The sequence below is a fragment of the Mytilus galloprovincialis genome, chromosome 11 (assembly GCF_965363235.1).
Source record: "Mytilus galloprovincialis chromosome 11, xbMytGall1.hap1.1, whole genome shotgun sequence".
Taxonomy (NCBI): Eukaryota; Metazoa; Mollusca; class Bivalvia; order Mytilida; family Mytilidae; genus Mytilus; species Mytilus galloprovincialis.
The window spans coordinates 2,169,257-2,185,514 of record NC_134848.1 but is presented as its reverse complement, the minus strand read 5'-3'; the positions used below and the strand labels follow the sequence as shown (position 1 = coordinate 2,185,514).

Genomic DNA, 16,258 nt, shown 5'->3' with positions numbered 1-16,258 from the left:
ATGGTCGTTATTCTATTTTATTAAACACAGAGTTTTTACATGGTCGTTATTCTATTTTATTAATCCACAGAGTTTTTACATGGTCGTTATTCTATTTTATTGATCCACAGAGTTTTTACATGGTCGTTATTCTATTTTATTAATCCACAGAGTTTTTACATGGTCGTTATTCTATTCTATTAATCCACAGAGTTTTTACATGGTCGTTATTCTATTTTATTAATCCACAGAGTTTTTACATGGTCATTATTCTATTTTATTAATCCACATAGTTTTTACATGGTCTTATTCTATATTATTAATCCACAGAGTTTTTACATGGTCGTTATTCTATTCTATTAATCAACATAGTTTTTACATTGTCATTATTCTATTTTATTAATCCACATAGTTTTTACATGGTCTTATTCTATTTTATTAATCCACAGAGTTTTTACATGGTCGTTATTCTATTTTATTAATCCACAGAGTTTTTACATGGTCGTTATTCTATTTTATTAATCCACAGAGTTTGTACATGGTCGTTATTCTATTTTATTAATCCACAGAGTTTTTACATGGTCGTTATTCTATATTATTAATCCAGAGAGTTTTTACATGGTCGTTATTCTATTTTATTAATCCACAAAGTTTTTACATGGTTGATATTCTATTTTATTAATCCACAGAGTTTTTACATGGTCGTTATTCTATTCTATTAATCCACAGAGTTTTTACATGGTCGTTATTCTATTTTATTAATCCACAGAGTTTTTACATGGTCATTATTCTATTTCATTGATCCACAGAGTTTTTACATGGTCGTTATTCTATTTTATTAAACACAGAGTTTTTACATGGTCGTTATTCTATTTTATCAATCCACAAAGGTTTTACATGGTCGTTATTCTATTTTATTAATCCACAGAGTTTTTACATGGTCGTTATTCTATTTTATTAATCCACAGAGTTTTTACATGGTCGTTATTCTATTTTATTAATCCACAGAGTTTTTACATGGTCGTTATTCTATTTTATTAATCCACAAAGTTTTTACATGGTCGATATTCTATTTTATTAATCCACAGAGTTTTTACATGGTCGTTATTCTATATTATTAATCCAGAGAGTTTTTACATGGTCGTTATTCTATATAATTAATCCACAGAGTTTTTACACGGTTGTTATTCTATATTATTAATCCACAGAGTTTTTACATAGTTGTTTTTCTATTTTATCAATCCACAGAGTTTTTACATGGTCGTTATTCTATATTATTAATCCACATAGTTTTTACATGGTCTTATTCTATTTTATTAATCCACAGAGTTTTTACATGGTCATTATTCTATTTTATTGATCCACAGAGTTTTTACATGGTCGTTATTCTATTTTATTATTCCACAGAGTTATTACATGGTCGTTATTCTATTTTATTAAACCACAGAGTTTTTACATGGTCGTTATTCTATATTATTAATCCACAGAGTTTTTACGTGGTCGTTATTCTATTCTATTAATCCACAGAGTTTTTACACGGTCGTTATTCTATTTTATTGATCCACAGAGTTTTTACATGGTCATTATTCTATTTTATTAATCCACAGAGTTTTTACATGGTCGTTATTCTATTTTATTAATCCACAGAGTTTTTACATGGTCGTTATTCTATTTTATTAATCCACAGAGTTTTTACATGGTCGTTATTCTATTTTATTAATCCACAGGGTTTTTACATGGTCGTTATTCTATTTTATTAATCCACAGAGTTTTTACATGGTCGTTATTCTATTTTATTAATCCACAGAGTTTTTACATGGTCGTTATTCTATTTTATTAATCCACAGAGTTTTTACATGGTCGTTATTCTATTTTATTAATCCACAGAGTTTTTACATGGTCGTTATTCTATATTATTAATCCACAGAGTTTTTCCATGGTCGTTATTCTATTTTAGTAATCCACAGAGTTTGTACATGGTGGTTGTTCTATTTTTCTAATCCACAGAGTTTTTACATGGTCGTTATTCTATTTTATTTATCCACAGAGTTTTGACATGGTCGTTGTTCTATTTTATTAATCCACAGAGTTTTTACATGGTCGTTGTTCTATTTTATTAATCCACAGAGTTTTTACATGGTGGTTGTTCTATTTATTAATCCACAGAGTTTTTACATGGTGGTTATTCTATTTTATTAATCCACTGAGTTTTTACATGGTCGTTATTCTATTTTATTAATCCACAGAGTGTTTACATGGTCGTTATTCTATTTTATTAATCCATAGAGTTTTTACATGGTCTTTATTCTATTTTATTAATCCACAGGGTTTTTACATGGTCGTTATTCTATTTTATTAATCCACAGAGTTTTTACATGGTCGTTATTCTATTTTATTAATCCACAGAGTTTTTACATGGTCGTTATTCTATATTATTAATCCACAGAGTTTTTCCATGGTCGTTATTCTATTTTATTAATCCACATAGTTTTTACATGGTGGTTGTTCTATTTTATTAATCCACAGAGTTTTTACATGGTCGTTATTCTATTTTATTAATCCACAGAGTTTTTACATGTTCGTTGTTCTATTTTATTAATCTACAGAGTTTTTACATGGTCGTTGTTCTATTTTATTAAATCACAGAGTTTTTACATGGTCGTTATTCTATTTTATTAATCCACAGAGTTTTTACATGGTCGTTATTCTATTTTATTAATCCACAGAGTTTTTACTTGGTCGTTATTCTATTTTATTAATCCACAGAGTTTTTACATGGTGGTTATTCTATTTTATTAATCCACAGAGTTTTTACATGGTCGTTATTCTATTTTATTAATCCACAGAGTTTTTACATGGTCGTTATTCTATTTTATTAATCCACAGAGTTTTTACATGGTCGTTATTCTATTTTATTAATCCACAGAGTTATTACATGGTGGTTATTCTATTTTATTAATCCACAGAGATTTACATGGTCGTTATTCTATTTTATTAATCCACAGAAATAATATGCATTTTGTGCTTAAAACTGAGAAAAATCACAAAAAATACAAAATTAACAGCATGGTAAATTTTACTCAAAAAACCGTCTAAATATGATAAAACTTTCTTAATTTAACACCTACCTATTGTTTTTTGTAAGTAAAATTTATTCAGATTGGTCCACTTCATCCTTATAGAAAGTATGAAAAAAAGTTTAATTGTGGAACTGTGATTTTTTTTACGATAATAGCCCAAAATCAGGTAAAAATCGATGAAAAATGGGAAAATCATCAAAATTGGGCATTTTCAAAGGGCTGTAGCAAAAAAAGTAGTGCACCACCATTTGATTTTTTTCTTCACCAATATTTTTGTTACAGTCTTATAAACGCAAAAATCAGGTTAAGAAAAAAAGTTTAATTCTAGAAATTTTTGGCTCCTCAGAGGTGTACATCCTTAACCTTTAGCGGCGACATTATTGATGTGTACATTGACGTCACCTTGCATAATTTATATGCTCTATAATGTATAGATATAAGCAAAGCTAATAAACTATTGTGCCTTGCCACATGAAGAGCGTGAGTGTGTAACAGCCTTTTTGCTATTAATTACTTATATGCTTTAACTTAAAAAAGCTTATTTAAAAGCGTATACTGTTCAATTGATTAGAAAGTAAGCTGACTTAAATTTTTATTGAATACTTTTGCTGCCTAAAAAATGCAAATTGGCATAATAAATGTACTGCAAGTGATAAAAAAGAAAATTACTGTTGGCTTCCAATAGTCAATTTCGATCATCATTGTACAGTCAGGGGACTTTTTAAATCACTGATTCAAGTAACATTGTGTCCACAAATGTTGGAAGTTAGAGTTGTCTTTCTTTAATAATCACTTATTTAAGTAGTACAAATAAATCACTAGACTAAGTGATTTAATTTTATTGTAGCTCTAAATGTACAATACTAATTATCAGAACCAACATCTGTGTTGATAAGATCATGACCGGTCATGTCAGGTGATGACCTTGTACTAAATCTGGGATAATGACATGAAAAATCACTTGTTTAAAAAATTGAAAACAACACGTTCAATAATTTCATGCGTCCGAAGTGCTTCTCTGGATTTACCTTCATCAGGAAGTTCCTGGCAGGAACGCTCAAAGCCAAACATTCGAAATCCGAGAATGTATAAGTACTGAAACAGTTGAAGAGCTATATGACAAAAAATACCGAAAACAAATAGCCAAATTCATCTAAGGTCAACTTTGCCTGAGTGAGTTGAAACCTTAGTTTCTTTATAATTTCAAAATTTATTAACGAACAATTTTAGAAAAGTTTGTTATAAATCATGTCAGTACCGAAGTTTAAGTATCATACCTCTATTTTCTTCCAAAAAATCACTTCTTTAAGCATCATTATTTTAATAACCCCCACTAATTTCAACACCCCTCATTATTTTTCCACCTCCCCCCCCCCCATCAAACTTTCATTAATTTTCATGATTATATTTTTTTTTTGTTTCTTTTAGTTAATGCCCCTTAAAAATATTTCTCTTCAAATTACAACTCTTGTGTACAAACATGATAAAATGTTGTGTTTTTCTTTTACAGGATATAATGGCAAGTTGGGATGAGGTAAGATTTTCTTCTTAAAAATCAATGCATGCAATGGTCATGTGACTTATGTTGTCTATAAACTGTACATAAAGATACAGGTGTGTAGTATTCTCAGAGTCAGTCAGTGTCATGTGACCTATCATGTGACCTATGTTGTCTATAAAATGTACATGAAGATACAGGCATGCAGTATTCTCAGATTCAGTCAGTGTCATGTGACCTATGTCATGTGACTTATGTTGTCTATAAACTGTACATAAAGATACAGGTGTGTAGTATTCTCAGAGTCAGTCAGTGTCATGTGACCTACAAAATGTATGTCATGTGATCTATCTTGTCTACAGTGTCAGAGTCAGTCAGTGTCATGTGACCTATGTCATGTGACTTATGTTGTCTATAAAATGTACATAAAGATACGATACAGGCGTGCAGTATTCTCAGTCAGTCAGTGTCATGTGACCTATGTCATGTGACTTATGTTGTCTATAAAATGTACATAAAGATACGATACAGGCGTGTAATATTCTCAGAGTGTCATGTGACTTATGTTGTCTTTAAAATGTACATAAAGATACAGGTGTGTAATATTCTCAGAGTCAGTCAGTGTCATGTGACTTATGTTTTCTATAAAATGTACATAAAGATACAGGTGTGTAATATTCTCAGAGTCAGCCAGTGTCATGTGACCTATGTCATGTGACCTATGTTATAAAGATACAGGCGTGCAGTATTCTCAGGGGGAGAACAGGAGAAATCAAAATGACTACAGTGAACAGAATTTCAATATACAAAATTCCAGGAGACAAAAAAAAGAAACGTAAGTTATTGTAGGACATTCACAACTCTTTAAGTCGAAGAGAATCTGACAACGCCATGGAAAAAAATGAAAAACAAACAAAATTCATCAGTCTACTTTAGTCATATTAGGGCCTTTTATAGCTGACTATGTCATATGGGCTTTGATCATTGTTGAAGGCTGTACAGTGACCTATAGTTGTTATTTTCTGTGTCATTTTGTCTATTTTGTAAAATTGTCTCATTGGCAATCATACCACGTCTTCTTTTTATATTCAAAACATTACATAAAAAACTAAAGACCGAGCAACACAAACCTCAACAAAAACTTAGGCTGATCTCCAAAACTGATGCATAATACAATTGTCTACAGACTTTTCTAAAAAAAAACTCTGAAATTATACACAACAATTTCACTCCTTCTTGGTAATCACTGTTTTTGGTATAAACTGTTGAAAAACTGTAAACATGTAGCTTATTAAATCCAATTATTACATTTATAATACATTTGTATGTTTAAGAGGAAAATTTAAAAGCTTTGTTTTGCTTACAGAAACTTCTTACAGCTTCAGAGAAGGGGAATATAAAAGAGGTAGAATTATGTATAAAGAACAGAGCTAACTTGGAATGTAGAGATCGTATAGTAAGTGAAGTAAACTGTTTAGCACATATAAAGTTATTTATTATATAGTACAAATTATATGAATCAGTCAAATACTACTCTTGTTTATGTTCAGCGATTCAATGTTAATTTTTGGTTATTGCAAATAATCTTGTCTCAAAATATTAAGAAACATCATCACACAACCTGAATGTAGATAGAACTCTTGTATTCAACAAAAACAGTGTGAAACATCATTACACACCACCAAAATATACAGCACCTGTATTCAACACCAATACCCAAGTAAAAAAGTGAAAAACCACATTAAGTACATGAAGTAGTAGAAGAATGCCATGGCCAGATGAAAAGACACACAACAGCCACAAACAAACATGACATACTTCATTACACCAATGAATACCACTCCAGTTTGTATGTCATAAAGTTTGCTGTCTGATACTTCATAACTGCATACAACTGAAATATTGTAATTTACTTCATTACACTGATGAATACCACTCCAATTTGTATGTCAAAGGGTTGCTGTCTGATACTTCCTTACTGTATACAACTGAAATATTGAGATTTATTTTATTATACTTTATGACACTTAAGATACACTTTCATGGTATTCTACAAAAAAATACATAAATATTGCATCATCATGACACAAGACATGACACATGATCATACAACAATCATTTACCACTTCTGTATTAAACATGACATGTGACACCTGATCATACAACATTTATTTACCACTCTTGTACTGAACATGACATGTAACACCTGATCATACATCATTCATTTACCACTCTTGTACTGAATATGATATGTGACACCTGATTATACAACATGCATTTACCACTCCTGTACTGAACATGACATGTGACACCACATCATACAACATTCATTTACCACTCCTGTACTGAACATGACATGTGACACCTGATCATACAACATGCCTTTACTACTCCTGTACTAAACATGACATGTGACACCTGATCATACAACATGTGACATAGCAATGACACTCTTATAGTCAACACCAACATGTGACATAGCAATGACACTCTTATAGTCAACACCAACATGTGACATAGCAATTTCACTATTTACCTCAACACCAACATGTGACATACCAATGACACTCTACCTCAACACCAACATTTGACATAGCAATGACACTTTACCTCAACACCAACATGTGACATACCAATGACACTCTTATAGTCAAAACTAACTTTTGACATAGCAATGACACTCTGATAGTCAACACCAACATGTGACATAGCAATGACACTATTTACCTCAACACCAACATGTGACATACCAATGACACTCTACCTCAACACCAACATGTGACATAGCAATGACACTCTTATAGTCAAAACCAACATGTGACATAGCAATGACACTCTGATAGTAAACACCAACATGTGACATAGCAATGACACTCTTATAGTCAACACCAACATGTCACTTAGCAATGACACTCTTATAGTCAACACTAACATGTGACATAGCAATAACACTCTTATAGTCAACACCAACATGTGACTTAACAATGACACTCTTATACTCAACACCAACATGTGACATAGCAATGACACTCTTATTCTCAACACCAACATGTGACATAGCAATGACACTCTTATACTCAACACCAACATGTGACATATCAATGACACTCTTATACTCAACACCAACATGTGACATAACAATGACACTCTTATAGTCAACACCAACATGTGACATAGCAATTTCACTCTTTACCTCAACACCAACATGTGACATACCAATGACACTCTACCTCAACACCAACATTTGACATAGCAATGACACTGTTTACCTCAACACCAACATGTGACATAGCAATGACACTCTTATAGTCAAAACTAACTTTTGACATAGCAATGACACTGTGATAGTCAACACCAACATGTGACATAGCAATGACACTCTTATAGTCAACACCAACATGTGACATAGCAATGACACTATTTACCTCAACACCAACATGTGACATACCAATGACACTCTACCTCAACACCAACATGTGACATAGCAATGACACTCTTATAGTCAAAACCAACTTGTGACATAGCAATGACACTCTGATAGTAAACACCAACATGTGACATAGCAATAACACTCTTATAGTCAACACCAACATGTGACTTAACAATGACACTCTTATACTCAACACCAACATGTGACATAGCAATGACACTCTTATTCTCAACACCAACATGTGACATAGCAATGACACTCTTATACTCAACACCAACATGTGACATATCAATGACACTCTTATACTCAACACCAACATGTGACATAACAATGACACTCTTATAGTCAACACCAACATGTGACATAGCAATTTCACTCTTTACCTCAACACCAACATGTGACATACCAATGACACTCTACCTCAACACCAACATTTGACATAGCAATGACACTGTTTACCTCAACACCAACATGTGACATAGCAATGACACTCTTATAGTCAAAACTAACTTTTGACATAGCAATGACACTGTGATAGTCAACACCAACATGTGACATAGCAATGACACTCTTATAGTCAACACCAACATGTGACATAGCAATGACACTATTTACCTCAACACCAACATGTGACATACCAATGACACTCTACCTCAACACCAACATGTGACATAGCAATGACACTCTTATAGTCAAAACCAACTTGTGACATAGCAATGACACTCTGATAGTAAACACCAACATGTGACATAGCAATGACACTCTTTACCTCAACACCAACATGTGACATAGCAATAACACTCTTATAGTCAACACCAACATGTGACATAGCAGTGACACTCTTATACTCAACACCAGCATGTGACGTAGCAGTGACACTCTTATACTCAATACCAACATGTGACATAGCAGTGACACTCTTGTATTCAACACCAACATGTGACATGGCAATGATACTCTTATAGTCAACACCAACATGTGACAAAGCAATGACACTCTTATAGTCAACACCAACATGTGACATAGCAATGACACTCTTATAGTCAACACCAACATGTGACATAGCAATGACACTCTTATAGTCAACACCAACATGTGACAAAGCAATGACACTCTTATAGTCAACACCAACATGTGACATGGCAATGACACTCTTATAGTCAACACCAACATTTGACATAGCAATGACACTCTTATAGTCAACACCAACATGTGACATAACAATGACACTCTTAACCTCAACACCAACATGTGACATAGCAGTGACACTCTTGTATTCAACACCAACATGTGACATAGCAATGACACTCTTATAGTCAACACCAACATGTGACAAAGCAATGACACTCTTATAGTCAACACCAACATGTGACATAGCAATGACACTCTTATAGTCAACACCAACATGTGACATAGCAATGACACTCTTATAGTCAACACCAACATGTGACATAGCAATGACACTCATATACTCAATACCAACATGTGACATAGCAATGACACTCTTATAGTCAACACCAACATGTGACATAACAATGACACTCTTTACCTCAACACCAACATGTGACATAGCAGTGACACTCTTGTATTCAACACCAACATGTGACATGGCAATGACACTCTTATAGTCAACACCAACATGTGACAAAGCAATGACACTCTTATAGTCAACACCAACCTGTGACATAGCAATGACACTCTTTTAGTCAACACCAATATGTGACATAGCAATGACACTCTTATAGTCAACACCAACATGTGACATAGCAATGACACTCATATACTCAATACCAACATGTGACATAGCAATGACACTCTTGTACTCAACACCAACATGTGACATAACAATGACACTCTTATACTCAACACCAACATGTGACATAGCAATGACATTATTACACTCATCACAAACAAGTTACAGATCACACTTATAGGCAATGCAAACTTGAAAAAAATAAACATGGCTTATTGCAGTTCTTTACTTATACTCACCACAAACATACACCATTGCTATATTACCCTTATACTCACCACAAACAAACACCATTGCTATATTACCCTAATACTCACCACACACATACACCATTGCTATATTACCCTTATACTCACCACAAACATACACCATTGCTATATTACCCTTATACTCACCACAAACATACACCATTGCTATATTACCCTTATACTCACCACAAACATACACCATTGCTATATTACCCTTATACTCATTACAAACATACACCATTGCTATATTACCCTTATACACAACAACTCATATGATATGAAGCAGCTGGTAGACACCCAACATTTTACACGGAAATACCACTAAATATTTTCTAAGCTTTGATCATTATTTTGAAAAGACACAAAATACTGTTAATCAGACAGGTTTAATGGACAACACATATTTGTTAGAATTATATAAAGTGGGGTCTCATTTTATTCGTAACACAGAACTGAATCAGATAGTAAAGGTTTTATTTTGTTTCTTGATAAAAAATTATTTTGTAAACATCTGATTTTAATGAGAAGTTGAGAACGAGTTGTGTTAACATCTTTCGTCAGATAATGTTAATTCTACAGATTTAATGTAAAACATGTTTTAAAAATAACAAATACTTGACAGAATTATATAAAGTGGGGTCTCATTTTTCTTGTCTCTTCATACTGAATCAGAAAATATTACTCGTTTTAATGTTTCTTGAATTTTTTATTTTTTTTTAACTTTAATCATTCTACGTAATCATTGTTAATCAGACAGATTTAATGGACAACAAATATTTGATAGAATTATATAAAGTGGGGTCTCATTTTAATTGTCTTGTCCAGCTGAGTCCATTGATATAAATATTGTTTATGTTTCTAGAAAAAAGTTTTTTTTTAACCTGACAGTTCTGATGGAAGCTCTGACATCTCACAATAAAACATGTTTTTTATTTGTTGTTTATGTAGAATATAAATACAAGTGTGACTGGTCATTTTATTCAGTTTTGACCACTGATTCATGTGATATATATTTTGTTTATATTTATTACGCAACATTGTCCAGTTTATGACACAAGTTTTGATGTCTGTTATATGTTGATATTACAGGCTGGAGTGACACCATTACTGTTGGCGGCTTGGGGAGGACACCTGGAGGTGGTGACTTTCCTAGTCACTCACGGCAGTCAGTTAGAAGCTACATCCACCAGGGTAATGATAGATATAATGACCTTACTCTGACTAAACATCACTTTATACAGAATCTACACAAAATCATGTTGTTAATCAGACAGATTTAATGGACAACAAATATTTGTTAGAATTATATAAAGTGGGGTCTCATTTTATTCGTAACACAGAACTGAATCAGATAATTAAGGTTTTATTTTGTTTCCTTATGAAAAATTATTTTGTTAACATCTGATTTTAATGAGAAGTTAAAGAGAACGAGTTGTGTTAACATCTTTAGTTAGATAATGTTAATTCTACAGATCTAATGTAAAACATCTTTTAAAAATAACAAATACTTGACAGAATTATATAAAGTGGGGTCTTATTTTTCTTGTCTCTTCGTACTGAATCAGAAAATATTACTCGTTTTAATGTTTCTTTAAAAAAGTTTTTTTTTTTAACTTTCATCATTCTACGTAATCATTGTTACTCAGACAGATTTAATAGACAACAAATATTTGATAGAATTATATAAAGTGGGGTCTCATTTTAATTGTCTTGTCCAGCTGAGTCCATTGATATAAATATTGTTTATGTTTCTAAAAAAAAATTTTTTTTTTAACCTGACAGTTCTGATGGAAGTTCTGACATCTCACAATAAAACATGTTGTTTATTTGTTGTTTATATAGAATATAAATAAAAGTGTGACTGGTCATTTTATTCAGTTTTGACCACTGATTCATGTGATATGTATTTTGTTTATATTTATTACACAACATTGTCCAGTTTATGACACAAGTTTTGATGTCTGTTATATGTTGATATTACAGATTGGAAGGACACCATTAATGTTGGCCGCTGAGGGAGGACACCTGGAGGTGGTGACTTTCCTAGTCACTCACGGAAGTCAGTTAGAGGCCACAGACAGGGTAATGATAGATATAATGACCTTACTCTGACTAAACATCACTTTATACAGAATCTACACAAAATCATGTTGTTAATCAGACAGGTTTAATGGACAACAAATATTTGTTAGAATTATATAAAGTGGGGTCTCATTTTATTCGTAACACAGAACTGAATCAGATAGTTAAGGTTTTATTTTGTTTCTTGACAAAAAATTATTTTGTAAACATCTGATTTTAATGAGAAGTTAATGAGAGCAAGTTGTGTTAACATCTTTAATCAGATATTAATTCTACAGACCTAATGTAAAACCTCTTTTAAAAATAACAAATACTTGACAGAATTATATAAAGTGGGGTCTTATTTTTCTTGTCTCTTCGTACTGAATCAGAAAATATTACTCGTTTTAATGTTTCTTGAAAAAAGTTTTTTTTTTTTCAACTTTGGTCATTCTACTGAATCAGCATAAAATCATGTTGTTTATCATACATGTTAAATGGACAACAAATACTTGTAAGACTTATATAAAGTGAGGGTTGCTATTATTTGACTTGTTTCACTTATATATTTAAGAGTTTATTATTTTTTTTACCTTTTTTGTTTCACTGAATCAGAAAAAGTGAATTTATATCTTAATCTACCATTTAATAGTTTATACACAAATATAATTGGATATTTTCTTAACAGATGTTATATTTCTTACATTTGGTAAATTGTTTGACTCCTCTCATGATTTTATTATCACACACCATTAACATGTTTATATTTTTATCTTGTTATAGTATGGACACACAGCTTTACATCATGCTGCTGAGTTTGGACGGATTGATGTAACAAAATGGTTGATAGATCAAGGATGCAGTCCTTGGGTGAAAACATGGGAGGTAACATTCAGTTTTATTCTTATTAGATAGATAGATATTTTCTTTTCTAAAAACTAAATACAAGTCTACAGAGAAAGTACAATTACAATATAAATACAACTACCGTAGTTGAGGATAAACAGCTGCAGATAAAATATAATAAAGTACAACTTTTAAGTTTATGATGAAATACCTGTATAATAAACAGGTTAAACTAAATATGAAGAAATCAGTCTGTGCTTAACTTTTACATGGAGGGAAAAACCTTTTTATTAATACACTTAATGAATGATACCAACAGTTTTCTTAAGGAGGCTCGCGGGTATAAGATTTTCAGAAAAAAATTTAACAATAATTTTTCATTACAAATTTCATTTATTACCTTAAGTAGTTATTACTTTATCATTATGGTACAAGAATCATTCCAAAAAATCAATTGGTGTGGGCCTCCGGTGACTTTTAAAATGTAGATATCATTTGAAAAGTTCCAAATTATCTCCCTTTTGTGCAAAAATGCCATTTTTGGCATTAAAATTGAAATATCTTTTTTAACTCATTGGTGACCTATATTTTTAGCTCACCTGGCCTAAAAGGCCAAGTGAGCTTTTCTCATCACTTGTCGTCGTCGTCGTCGTTAACTTTTACAAAAATCTTCTCCTCTGAAACTACTGGGCCAAATTAAACCAAACTTGACCACAATCATCATTGGGGTATCTAGTTTAAAAAATGTGTCCGGTGACCCGGCCAACCATCCAAGATGGCCGCCATGGCTAAAAATAGAAAAATAGAAGATAGGGGAAAAATGCAGTTTTTGGCTTATAACTCAAAAACCAAAGCATTTAGTGCAAATCTGACATGGGGTAGAATTGTTAAACAGGTGAAGATCTATCTGCCCTGATATTTTCAGATGAATCGGATAACCCGTTGTTGGGTTCCTGCCCCTGAATTGATAATTTTAAGGAAATTTTGCTGTTTTTGGTTATTATCTTGAATATTATTATAGATAGAGATAAACTGTAAGCAGCAATAATGTTCACCAAAGTAAGATTTACAAATAAGTCAACGTGACTGAAATGGTCAGTTGACCCCTTTAGGAGTTATTGCCCTTTTTAGTCCATTTTTAACCATTTTTCGTAAATCTTAGTTATCTTTTACAAAAATCTTCTCTGAAACTACTGCGACAAATTAATCCAAACTTGGCCACAATCATCATTGGGGTATCTAGTTTAAAAAATGTGTGTCATGTCCCGGCCAACCAACCAAGATGGCCGCCATGGCTAAAAATAAAACATAGGGGTAAAATGCAGTTTTTGGCTTATAACTCAAAAACCAAAGCATTTAGAACAAATCTGACAGTGGTAAAATTGTTCATCAGGTCAAGATCTGTCTGCCCTGAAATTTTCAGATGAATCGAACAACCCGTTGTTGGGTTGCTGCCCCTGAATTGATAATTTTAAGGAAATTTTGCTGTTTTTGGTTATTATCTTGAATATTATTATAGATAAAGATAAACTGTAACAGCAATAATGTTCAGCAAAGTAAGATCTACAAATAAGTCAACATGACCAAAATGGTCAGTTGACCACTTTAGGAGTTATTGCCCTTTATAGTCAATGTTTAACCATTTTTCGTCAATCTTAGTAATCTTTTAGAAAAATCTTCTTCTCTGAAACTACTGGGCCAAATTTCACCAAACTTAGCCATGACCATCATTGGGGTATTTATTTTAAAAAATGTGTCTGGTGACCCGGCCAACCAACCAAGATGGCCGCCATGGCTAAAAATAGAACATAAGGGTAAAAAGCAGTTTTTGGCTTATAACTCAAAAACCAAAGCATTTAGAGCAAATCTGACAAGGGGTAAAATTGTTTATCAGGTCAATATCTATCTGCCCTGCAATTTTCAGATGAATCGGACATTCCGTTGTTGGGTTACTGCCCCTGAAGTTGTAATTTTAAGGAAATTTTGCTGTTTTTGGTTATTATCTTGAATATTATTATAGATAGAGATAAACTGTAAACAGCAATAATGTTCAGCAAAATAAGATCTACAAATAAGTCAACATGACCAAAATGGTCAGTTGACCACTTTAGGAGTTATTGCCCTTTATAGTCAATTTTTAACCATTTTTCGTAAATCTTAGTAATCTTTTAGAAAAATCTTCTCCTCTGAAACTACTGGGACAAATTTAACCAAACTTAGCCATAATTGGGGTATCTAGTTAAAAAAATGTGTCCAGTAACTCGGCCAACAAACCAAGATGGCCGCCATGGCTAAATATAGAACATGAGGGTAAAATGCAGTTTTTATATGGCCGCAAATTTTGAAAAAATTTTCGTCGTATATTGCTATCACGTTGGCGTCGTCGTCGTCGTCCGAATACTTTTAGTTTTCGCACTCTAACTTTAGTAAAAGTGAAAAGAAATCTATGAAATTTTAACACAAGGTTTATGACCACAAAAGGAAGGTTGGGATTGAATTGAGGAGTTTTTGTCCCAACAATTTAGGAATTAGGGGCCAAAAAGGGCCTAAATAAGCATTTTCTTGGTTTTCGCACTATAACTTTAGTTTAAGTTAATAGAAACTTATGAAATGTTGACACAAGGTTTATGACCACAAAAGAAAGGTTGGGATTGATTTTGGGAGTTTTGGTTCCAACAGTTTAGGAATTAGGGGCCAAAAAAAGGGCCCAAATAAGCATTATTCTTGGTTTTTGCACAATAACTTTAGTATAAGTGAATAGATATCTATAAAATTTCAACACAAGGTGTATGACCACTAAAGGAAGGTTGGTATTGATTTTTGGAGTTTTGGTCCTAACAGTTTAGGAATAAGGGGCCCAAAGGGTCCAAAATTAAACTTTGTTTGATTTCATCAAAAATTAAATAATTGGGGTTCTTTGATATGCTGAATCTAACTGTGTATGTAGATTCTTAATTTTTGGTCCCGTTTTCAAATTGGTCTACATTAAAGTCCAAAGGGTCCAAAATTAAACTTAGTTTGATTTTAACAAAAATTGAATCCTTGGGGTTCTTTGATATGCTGAATCTGAACGTGTACTTAGATTATTGATTATTGGTCCAGTTTTCAAGTTGGTCCAGTTCGGGGTCCAAAATTAAACTTTTTTTGATTTCATCAAAAACTGAATAATTGGGGTTCTTTGATATGCCAAATCTAACTGTGTTAGTAGATTCTAAATTTTTGGTCCCGTTTTCAAATTGGTCTTCATTAAGGTCCAAAGGGGTCCAAAATTAAACTAAGTTTGATTTTAACAAAAATTAAATTCTTGGGCTTCTTTGATATGCTGAATCTAAACGTGTACTTAGATTTTTGATTATGGGCCCA

General features: G+C 32.3%; 1 protein-coding gene and 1 long non-coding RNA gene across 2 annotated transcripts in view; both read left to right on the top strand.

The window, feature by feature from the left end:
- LOC143051566 (uncharacterized) overlaps window positions 1–6,223 on the top strand; it is a 425,778-nt gene extending 419,555 nt beyond the window's left edge. The window contains exons 4-5 of the long non-coding RNA XR_012970836.1: window positions 4,570–4,593; window positions 5,924–6,223. This is a non-coding gene — a long non-coding RNA (uncharacterized LOC143051566). The remainder of the gene's footprint in view (window positions 1–4,569; window positions 4,594–5,923) is intronic.
- A 4,863-nt stretch (window positions 6,224–11,086) lies between these two features.
- Window positions 11,087–16,258, top strand: part of LOC143051542 (uncharacterized) — a 241,552-nt gene continuing 236,380 nt past the window's right edge. The window contains exons 1-2 of the mRNA XM_076224436.1: window positions 11,087–11,179; window positions 12,833–12,934. The gene's annotated coding sequence lies outside the window, so the exon portion shown is untranslated. The remainder of the gene's footprint in view (window positions 11,180–12,832; window positions 12,935–16,258) is intronic.